The sequence below is a fragment of the Haliaeetus albicilla genome, chromosome 15, assembly GCF_947461875.1.
Source record: "Haliaeetus albicilla chromosome 15, bHalAlb1.1, whole genome shotgun sequence".
In the NCBI taxonomy this organism is placed as follows: domain Eukaryota; kingdom Metazoa; phylum Chordata; class Aves; order Accipitriformes; family Accipitridae; genus Haliaeetus; species Haliaeetus albicilla.
Genome location: NC_091497.1, coordinates 31,763,155 through 31,774,186, shown reverse-complemented (window position 1 = coordinate 31,774,186; position 11,032 = coordinate 31,763,155). Strand labels below are relative to the sequence as shown.

General features: G+C 45.7%; 1 long non-coding RNA gene across 1 annotated transcript; it reads left to right on the top strand.

Annotated features, from left to right (window-relative positions):
• The first annotated feature begins 204 nt into the window (after positions 1-204).
• On the top strand, positions 205-2,759 carry LOC138689157 (uncharacterized). The gene is made up of 3 exons (XR_011328009.1): positions 205-775; positions 1,169-1,332; positions 2,087-2,759. It is a non-coding gene; the product is annotated as an uncharacterized lncRNA (long non-coding RNA).
• The last annotated feature ends 8,273 nt before the right edge of the window (positions 2,760-11,032 follow it).

Genomic DNA, 11,032 nt, shown 5'->3' with positions numbered 1-11,032 from the left:
AGTGGGACAGAAAGTTAAAAAAATGAAATTATATTCATAGTTGGAGAAACGCAGAAAAAGTAAGAGAGAGACCTCAAATGGATCTTTGTTTTTGTTGCCAGTGGTCCCAGGATGAAGGCGGGATCCTTACAAATATCCACCTGGTTTCTACCACAGGATACAGCAGAGTTGACAGGTTTCCACCGGGAGGGTTAGATTCTGTTAAAGCAGCATTTTCTCATGGAAAATATTTTCTGTTGGAACATTTTTGGCTAACTTTCGGTATGAACGCGAAAGGCTCTGACAGCAATGCTGCAGTTACTTCATCCATTAAAAGCACCGAGGCTCTGAAGGGGCAGGAGGGGGCTAAAGGCGCAGCCCCTACTTCTCCGTGGTGATGCTGAACATGGGCTGCCCTGTCTGCAGCTCTGGCCACCCCCAAAAACCCTACCATGGTGAAAGCCTTGGGGGCTTGCAAGCAGCGTGGCCCTTGGCTGAGGGGCGATGGCTGGGTCTGCACACGCAGGGCTCATTCCCCGTGGGCTCGCTGGCCGTATTATGACTTTCAGCCATATTTTAATCCGATTGATGGAGTGGCCAGAGATGCTGATGGGATTAGAGCTCAGCGGGATGACGAAGCACTCGGGATTTGCCCTCGCGCCGATCCCTGCAGCACACCAAAGGGGAATGGTCGCTCCTGATTTACAAGCCATAAGAACCCAGCACTGAGGTGGAGAATTTCCTCCAAGACGTGGGTCCAACCCAAATACATTGCACAGGCTGCAGCCACAGCTTGGTCCGAGTTTTTTTGGTTTTTTTTGCCCGTGCCCAATGCCTTGTGTGTGGTCTCAGGCGTTGGCATGTCACCGCAAGGGACCTAGAGGCTCTGTGGGGCCAGTGGGCTTTCGGCCCCACTTGCTGGGCTGCGGGCACCTCGTTTCTCTCCACTGATCAGATGACGACCAAAGTAATTGCTCTTGGGGCTGGCCAGCTCAGGGGGGATTATGGGCTGGTGTCCGTAGCGGGTGTAAATCACCCGGTGCTCACTGGCAGCAGCAAGGTGGATTTGCACCAGCTATGAATTTCATTCGTTGCGCTTAGACTCCTTTTTTTTTTTCCTTTTCCCCATGTGAAAAAAAGGAAAATTAAGGTAAACCATTTCTACACCTCCTGATTGCTTTGTTTACAGGAACGGTGTCTCTAAATGCTCCAGCTGGAGGTACCGGTGCTGTTGATAGAGTAAATTGCAAGTACAACGCCGCAGTCATCCGAACGGCTGTCACAAGGACGCAGAGCACTCCCTCTTGGATTTTAAGCCCTGAAAGAGCAGCTTGACACCCTGTGACCTGCCTGGTAATGTTCCTAATCCACCTCTTTATAAATACGTGTTCCCGAGAGGGGTGGAAGGGCGGCGGGGGAGGACGGCAAGTGCAGCAGGGAGGATCTTGCAGCCTCGGGCTGCGCTTGTGGGAAGCGGATGAAGGTGCTCACAGGCTAAGTGGATTAAGCCCAGGGAACATCAGTTCAAAAATAGGAGCTGCAGCCTGACATAAAGATCTTGGGAAGTGAGAGGATTCGCCCACGACCCGCGGTCAGGCCCCCGGAGGAAGGGAGGGAGGGTCTGGTCTCACCGGTATTTCTTACGCTGGCTGTGGACATGGCCTGGAGATGCCCAGGGGATCCTTCTCCTCCTCCTCCTCCTCCTCCTCCTCCGGCTCTGAGCTCTGCAGCTCACACACATCCCTGCAAGATGCAGATGGTGGAGAAAAACCAAAGTAGGGTCCTCCAGGGGTGGCGGCAAGGGTAGGGTGCTCCCCGCCTGCCCCTTGCCCTGCCCTCGTTTAAATTCCACCAAGTATCCACGCTTGGTTGGGCATGGCCATGCCTGACACCAAATGCTCCTCCAGAACAACGGCAGAACCAAGAGTTAAAATAAGATTGAGAGACATTAATTAAAAAAAAAAAAAAAAAAAAGAATGCTAATAAAATAAACATTAAAATAAGGGAGAGTTAAAGATAGGATTTAAAAATAAAAGTAAAGTAATAGGAATTAGCATCCCCTCCTTGTGCTTCCTGAAACTTTTTATTCCTTCTTTTCTTGATGCAGAGACTGATGTTCTTCAGGACAGTGGCTGGTTTTACCTTGTGTCTTGTGCATTGAAAGGGCGTCTCCAGGGCTTTGCTAATCACAGCAATACCCAAGCTAATGACGGTTCTTACTCCTCTGTAATATCTGACATTTTTTGACTGTTCCTTTTGCACTTTGCCCGGTTTGTTTTCATCACATATACTGGTATTAAGCTTGTCTTTAAAAGGTAGTTGCCCTTGTAATCTGAAGTGTGTGTTAATTGCATGTTTGCTAACTCAAGAGCAGCTGAATGAGCTTTTGACCAAATATTAAAAAAATGATTACTCTTTGACCCAGTTTTAATTGTGTTAATGATTTTAAGTTTGAAGCTAGTAAGTAAGGAAGACGCACAAATTAAAGCACGATGTGAGGGGTAGTGACTCTTTCAAACTCTTACTGTTATTATGATAATAAGCATATCTTGATTTAGATTTTTTTTTCTAGATTTAAGTATGCAAAAGAAGCCCTGTTGGGTTTCACACGCATAGGATCTATGCTATAAAATGGCAGCTACGATCTCACATCTGTCTTTCGGCCCCTAGGGAAGGGTAGCTTTTTCTTTTTGTCCTGATACTGCAGGAGTTAACAGCTTAGGGGATGGAAACAGGTCTGAAAGTCTCGAGGAGGATAATTCTTGAGAGGACAGGTTTAAGCTAAATAAGAAAGCAGATTTCATCAGCCTTCTTGGAAACAACCTGGACAGAGACTTGTGATCCATTTCTAAATTTGGCCTTTGCATTTTCCATGTACAGGAAGTGATGAAAACGGCGGCAGTAATCCCCGGTGAATTTAGACACGCACGTCAGGGGCTGAATGCCTTTGTTTGTTATAGGGCTGCGGTAAGTTGGGTGTTGTAAACATGACTCATGACAAGTTTAATTAAGACAACAAACATGGGAAATGCAGCAGAAGGTCACGCATCTTTCTTCACAGTTTTGGCAACTGAAGATTTTTCTGAGAGATTTGAATGTGCTGCACCGGCGCAAGTGTAAATGCAGGTTTTATACTGATTTTTCTCTTTCCCAAAACAATTTTTACCATTTTTTTGGATGGTGCTGAAATAGTCTGAATAGAAAAAACCTGACCTAATGCATGAGCAAATTAACTTGTGGCAAGCCAAACTGCAACTGATGAAAATAAAAGATGTTGTGCTCATATGATAAAACTCCTACAGTCAATTTGGTCCTGCCCCAACAATGACAAATTTACTCCTGGATGAATCAGAGTGAATGTACCAGACACTCAAACACCCACCTGTCAGTGCAGAACCTGCTTTTTTCTCACACTTTCAAATGCACCTTTGGTGTTCAAATGAGCACACTCACTGGTGGAGCAATTTGTTCCGGACTCATTACTTGAGCTTCACCTCTCTGCAGAGGTTGTGTGGATCCTCAGATTTTGGTTCAGACAAGTTTCTTCCTAAGCCAGCTTATATGGTGAACAAAAGAGTCCTTATGAGTTGGTGCTTATAGGCACAGCGCTCTTGAGAAGGTGGTGGTGATACCACCTCTGCAGAGTGGACGACAGATTCAGGCGGCGGGCACAGACTTAATGTTTTGGTCATGGGGGGTACTTCTGGGAACTTCCCACACATTTGGGAATCTCAGTGCTGCAAAAGAGGTAGGTGGGAATATCCAAAAGGAATTGATGCCACCCTGAACTACATGTCTGCAGTAGGCGAGACATCTCCAGAGGTGCCTATTTCTCAACAGTGAAGCCAGACAAGGGAGCCCTGGTCATTAGCTGAGACTGCCGACCTAACTTTCAGATGGCTAAAATTAAATTAATTGAATCCCAGCCTCAGAGACAGGAGTACTTGTGCCAAAACACTCCTTTACATGCAGGTTTTGTAAAAGCACGCTTCTTCAAGACTTTTGACAAGTTTATACAAAAATACTTGAAAAGTCTATTATAAAAAAAAAATCCTCTTGAAGGTTTTGAAGTCCAAGAAGAGCAGATTCGTACTGGTGTGGGCAAAACCCCCTAGGATGTGAAATTGATTACCTGGGAAGGAGCTTTTCAAAATGTAAGATTTTTAGGTTAACACAGCCTCTCAGTTTTCCCTAGAACTTGTGCTCTTAAATCATTCAGAAGCATTTGAAAACTCCCTATCCAAATTAAAAAGCAGTATTAAATTTATGAAACCGGGAAAGTGACATTTGGATTCTGAAGAAGGTTTAAGTCACAGGACTTGCAGAGTCTATCATAGGATTCAAAAGTATTTTAAAATGCATCCAGATGAAAATTTCTACAGTCACAAATAATGCCAATATGTCTCTGAAAATCTGCACCTTAGTTTCTACCCTTTCTCATTTCCTTTAATTCGAAGCAGGAAAAACACCAAGTAGTTACAATTTTAGATCGTCTGCTGGCCTCTGTGATTAAACCATCCCATTCGCATAAAGCGAACGTGTGTGTTTGAGTGAAGGTTTTGCATAGCTTACTGTCTAAAACAAATATTTGGGCTCATTCTCTTTACGTGTGCAGATGGATTTATCAGAGGATTCTCCATTAAATCACTGCACTATTTTATTTTATTTTATTTTATTTTATTTTAGCATCTTACTAATTATGAAACTAGATCAGTCTGATTTTCTTATGAAGACATTTTGTCACGCAACCCCAGTATTCATATTAAGCGTCTTTACAAACCAGAAACGTGTGCACACGGCTAGTGTGAATTTCTGGAGAAACTAATGACAGGCAATTTTACCACCAGATTCCACAAAAGCCTCTGTGCTCTGTTTTTCAGGGAAGAGTCTGGAAAGCCCAATTATTTACAGGGGCAGAAAAACATGGCAAACATGGAAAATGAAGCCCCATTCCATTGTGCAAAACTCCCGTAAATGCATAAAGACTCCAAAAACCGACGACGGGGAAAGGCCCTTCCTTTCCGCGCCGCAAGAGGGAACGCTCCCAGCTCTTGCAAAACGATGGGAATATCCTCCAGTCACCTCTGCTGCAAGCTGTCGCGTTTGGGAACGCGGCGGTGGGATTAAACAACGCTCCCGAACAGATTAACCATGGCGCAGCCGCATCCCTGCGCGGGTCCCTCGGCCGAATCGGTGACACCGCGGCTGTGCAAGGTCTCGCCATCCCAGTTTTGGTCCCCGGCTGCGTGATGCTCAGTGCGAATATTTTGGCGTGGAAGGAGAATCGTGGACCTGGACCGTTTGGTCGGAGGCGCTGGTTTCTCGTTGGGTTGGGTTGTGCTGCGGTGGACGTGGCATCCTGCAGGGTCCTGTCCAAGCAGCCGGGCCATCTCAAGTGAAGTGATTAGCGTTGATTCGTTAGTCTAATGGCCCTCAACTTGAACGTCCTACGCATTCCTCGTGAAGCTCGTTCAAAACCCAGAGCTAAAGGGCAGATGAGCACTGTAGTGAAGGGGGACGTATCGTGTTTTACTACCAGATTTGAGAAAAATCCTATTCACAGCCCTTCTGGGACCGTACTGGCTTCTGAAATATATTTTCTCTTGAGAGCTGAACCAAGGATGCAAGTCAGAATTACATGACTTCTGTGAAATCTGCATTTGCAAGGGGCAGAAGGGAGAAATCTGTATAACCACAAAAAAATAGTTCAAATACCAAGGCAAGAATGCAGAAGTAGAATTTGTTTTCACTCCTTAATTTTTATTTTTCAGTATGTCTGTGGTTTTTGTTTTTTTTCAGGGGGAGAGGACTTTTAAGGATAAGAAGGGATTCCGGATGATCAGAATAAGCAGGTCTCACATCACAATAGTGACACCAGTAGCTCTGGTCAGGTTGGTTTGCTCTCCTGTGCATTTTATTCAATGTGGAATGGTAATAACTAATGAAGAAAGGACACTGAGGCTCCTACTGAGTCAGCTCAGGCAAAACTCCCCTTTTAGATAAGGAAATTTTACCTGAGTAAGAGCTCAACATAGACTGTAAAATCTGGTCATGAAATCCTCACCTAAGCCGATAAGAAACCAAAATCTTTCAGACAGACAAGTAAAATAGGATTTCCAACCTCCATAGTTATTCACATCCTACTAATCAGCTCTGGCACCTGTGGCAGAATTGTTAAAGGAGTATTGATCTCCTGCAAAATTTGGTGTGTAATAGTGATTTGCAGACACAGAGAGAATACGGAATCCTCCTCCCTTGTTATTTCCCAGTGGGCTGATCAATTGGGGGATGCTGGAAATGCAGGTGGCATTTCCATTTCTCCTCTTCATCCATCAAGTGGTTATTTGATGGTCCATCCAATCAGTGTGACTGGCTTTATTTTTTCCTTCCCCTTTTCACAAATAATGTTATTGCACGTTGATGTTTGACACAGTCATATGTTATAAAGCAAAGGTTTAATGAAGGGAACTAGTTATAAACAGGCTCTTGCTCCTGAGTAAAATGAAAGCAATTTCTTTTGGGGTAGTTTCAGAAATAGCCAGTGCTGTTAACCATATTTGTATTTCAATGCACATTTTTCCTGCTCTTTCAAACCTCACTGCCTCCTCTACTGAGAGTGTCACAACCTGCACGTATGGGCAGGACCGTAAAGCGGTTTTCCAAGAAGAACAGCCGTGAGCACACCAGTACCACCTTACCCAGTAGGAGTTAGATGTGGTCTTACCAGTTGACGGCACATTCAGCCACGGCAGGCAGCAAGCCACAGGGTACCATTTCAGATCCTCCCTTGGGCTAGTCTTACACACATCTCAGAAAAAAAAAAAAAAAAAGTTGTGTTGTCCTCAGGGAAAACCGCTGCTGCCTTTTCCTGAGGACTACTCATGCCATTACAATCTGGAGCAGGGAACTGGGGTCAGCGAGCTTGTGTCGCACGCCCTGACCTCTTCACCTCCTTTGGAAAACCTACCCAAATTTGGCCAAGCGATAAACGTCTATAAAAAATTCAACTCTACATGATCCATGGAGACTTCTGACTCTAGATCAGGGTTTGAGCAGTAAAGATGAAGCATGAGACCGTGTGCTGGAGAAGAAAACAAGATATTAAATAGGTGTTCATTAATCAAGTGCTGGGATCTGAGTAAGAGAAGGGTACAACAGTAAAAAATAGCATGCAGTTCTTACAATTAAAAGCTGGTTTAGGATGCATATGTACAGAGGGAGGTGGGGGAGTGAAGAGATATTACACAAGCAACCTTAATTTACGCATGCCATACTTCTGGAGTGCTCAGCTTGGTAATTCTGCTGCTGCTCTAAGGGCACAAGGGTTTTTTTTTCTATTGTATAGAGTGGTTTGCTGCCTTTCAGTTCCCTGTACTCCGGCTTTATAAGATGTGGAATATTTGTGACTGCCTTGTGCTGCGATGATGTGATCACAGAGCTCTTTTCAGCTCTGTGGAAGAAATGAAAGGTTGCGCTCACTGAGAGCAGTTGCTAAGAAAGAAAGAAAGAAACCCTATTTTAAGCTGTTCCACAGAAGCACATACTGGCTTGATTGGTTATTGATTCCAGTTTCATTACGGAGAAAGCACATTTTTAGCCACAAACATGTGCAGCCACATGTTCAGCTGCAAGCGTGAAAACTGCATCAACTGTAAGGCTCTGCTGCGGGCTGTGCTGAGCCTGAGCATCTGAAAAGCTGAGGACCCACATTTCCCACTCCAGCGAATGCCACCAGTCTCTTGAGGAAAGTTTTCTTGGCTCCTGTGGCTGTATTGAGCTTTGGATTCAATTCAGTTAGGAGTCGGTTGTGACTTGGATCTCGCAGGCTGTCCCTAGGCTGGTAAATTAAACAAAGTCTCGGACTTCTTTGGACATTGGAGCGTGACTGCCTATTCTGCAAAACTGTTGGACTGGTCCAGGGAGTGGTGGAGCCTGCATGAATTATTGCCCTCCTGGACAGTGCCTCGACATGGGAGTGCGAGGGTTTAAAAGGATCTTCTGTGCAGGATGGCTTCGGTGTCAGACAATGCGCACGAGCATGTTCCGTGTACTAAGAAGTCACAGCTATACACAAATGCATGTGTGTATATATATATATACACACATAGGCAAGCATACTTGCCCGAGATATACAGCTAGGTAATGCCTTGCAAATCTGATTGGATTTCAGTACCATATATGCAGGAGCAAACTCATACACCTTGCCTCAGAGTGCACAGAAAGAAGAGATGTGGGGGCTGCACGGTTTTTGTTCTGCTTTTACCCCAGCTAAGCCAAAATGGAGGTTTTTGTGGCAGTTCACCCTTAGCCAAGGGCAGGAAGAATATGGGCAGGGAACAGGAATGCCTGCAAACACTGGGCTTTTGGGATGCCCTTTCTTCAGAACTGTGCCAGTTCAGTCATTAGTTAAGAATAAATAACAACAAAGTACATCCCTGAATCAATGTTTGTAGGAAGAGAGCCCAGGATCAGGCACATTTAAAAAGGACATTTTTTTTTCCCCTAAAGAAAGCCAGAGTCTGTGAAAATGAACAAGGGAAAGACTTGGAAACCGTTAGCTGTTTCCTGAAGGCTTTTCCCATTCCTCCTCATGCAGCTCAACGCGTGCTTTGCCTGGATGAGAGCGGGTATTTCTTTTTTCAGAAGTGCTGGAGATATCTTACTTTCCTTTTGTGGGAAGGTTCCAGACCCTGCAAACTTTCTCCATTTCTTGGCCTGGAAGAACTGAAATTTGGTCACTTGTATGGGCTGCAAAAGCCATCTGCTTGGGCCTGTTTTTGGAGGAGGCTTGAGGCAGACATCCCACGGCAATGAGAGGAGAGGAAGGAGTCCCCTCGGTGCCTATTGGCATCGGGCTGCTATTGAGACAGTTGTTTCCGAAATTCCTCCTCATTTGTGTTGCTAATTGTATTTTAGGGACAAGGAGTGCAGGTCCTCAATGTCTGTGCATGTGCGTGCGTTATTACATCCATCTGTCCAGAGCAGCTGGGTACCTCAAGCAATCCTGTTGGTGTTGGCTGACCTGTGTTGAAATCTCCTTTCCTCCTGATTTCAGGTAGGAATTGCAGACCTCAGTCTATGCTGACCTGTGGATCTAGACGATTGTCCATCCAAATTCTGATCATCCATTTGTTATCAGCAGGATCCTGGCCAAAGCCCGTGATGAGAGTTGTCTGGCTTACAGACCCAGGTTTTCCTTCTGTGGCTGGCAGGAAAAAAGGCAGGTTATTGCTAGAAATGTGCCCTGTATAGGATTGGGATATGGCCAAAATGCACATCTGGATCCATATTCCCCCAGTTTAAAGCAGCCCCATTTCTCATTCTGCTTTCCCTAAATATTTAATCAGTCAATCAATCTTCCTCTTTGGTCCAATGCATATTTAATCACGAATATAAAGTCAAACAGCTCCAACAAGAGAGATTTGGAGTCATTCTCCCCCACCACAGCACAGAGCTATGTAATGACCGATGGAGATTTCTAAGCCATGTCAAGCCTCTGCTCTGGCTCAGACAACACAAAGGTTTGAGCCTGGGCTTCCCCCCCACCCGTGTTGTAGGGTCCCAAGCAAAGGGAGATCTTTTCTTGGTCTTGCCTTGGGGTTTCAGTCCCACCAGCTGCAGTTTGTCTGGTTTTGATGTCTGTGTCTACGTTTCTGAGTCAGGACGTGAAACTGGGCTCCCAGGCGATGGGCTGGTTTGGAGCCCCATGGCTGAGAGCTGTTTCCCTGGGTAGTAGATTTGACTTGGAGAAAGCTGGTTGGAGAGACCAAAGCAGAACTGGGAACTGAGCAGTATTGCTGGGGTCCAGGACCTCTGCTCCTTCCTAGTCCTAGGAAGCGCTCGGAACGTACACGGCGTGCCCAACTCCGTCCAAGCCTTGTGGGGGGGGAGCCTGGTTTCTTGGCTGAGGACTGAGAATTCACTAGGTAGCAGTGGGATGAGGAGGAGCAGGGCATTGCAACGCCAGTGTGGTCCTGAGGGCTCATTCCCTGGTGCCTGACCTTGGTACCGTCTTCGTTAATACTAGACTCAAACACATCTGCGTTCTAGGGTCCTCTTGTCCTTGAAGAAGCAAGGGGATAGGTTTTTGTATCAGAAATATAACGCCACTCAGTAGTGAGCTGGGATGACTTGCTTGTACCATGCTGGTCACCGTAAATAGAGGAATTTGGCCCTTTGGTTTTGTTTTGAATGTACCATAACTCTGGTTTGTGGAAGCGCTGCTTTTTTGATACGCTTCAAACTAGGGGCTCAAAATGGAGAGAATGGGATCAAACTTAGCATCTCATGTTTCTCACCACTCCTCTAGCAGAAAACATGTTTCCAAAAGCAAGCCAAGACCACATCAAAATCATATCATCCCATGTCCATTTCTGCTTAATGAAGCATCTTCGTGTAGATCAGTTAGCACAAACACTTATTCATTCATCCTTTCACTAACCAGTCAACCACAAAAATATAACTGACATTTAAACGGTGCAGGAGGAGAGACAGGCAGGTTAGCCAGGCTGGAGATAGGGCCAGTAATTCCACAGTGTAATAAGAAGGCTCTCAAACAAACACCATATGAATTAATTGAGGCTGAACTGGAAGATATGCTTTTTGCTAAGGTTAATAACAGCTGACAGCTTGACCTATTCTTGCAGTTTTACCATACCAGCATCAGTCCCAGGCTCTGCTTGTCTCTTCTCTCTTTAAATGCCCAATGCTGGATTTAGCCTCTGCACAGGGTTGCAAAATCCCACTGGTTGCTGGTTGCCCCCCCCAGCCCCAGTCCCCACTGGTGGGCGTACCTAGGGACACGGCAGGGACCTCTCCTCCCGGCTCCCCAGTGCCCCTCGCCCCTGCAGTGGGAAGCACAGGGCGAATGCTGACAGTGGTGCTAATGGGGCGTGAGTGTGTATCGAGGTTTGTCATGTGGATATTATAGCTTGTGAGTGTGTTTACCAGCTGCTTCCATGACCCGGAGTTAGGCTCTGTCTACAGGGGTCCGTTAGGAGACTTTTCATACCTTATTTATTCTTGGGGAAAAGACATCGAAACAACATGACCC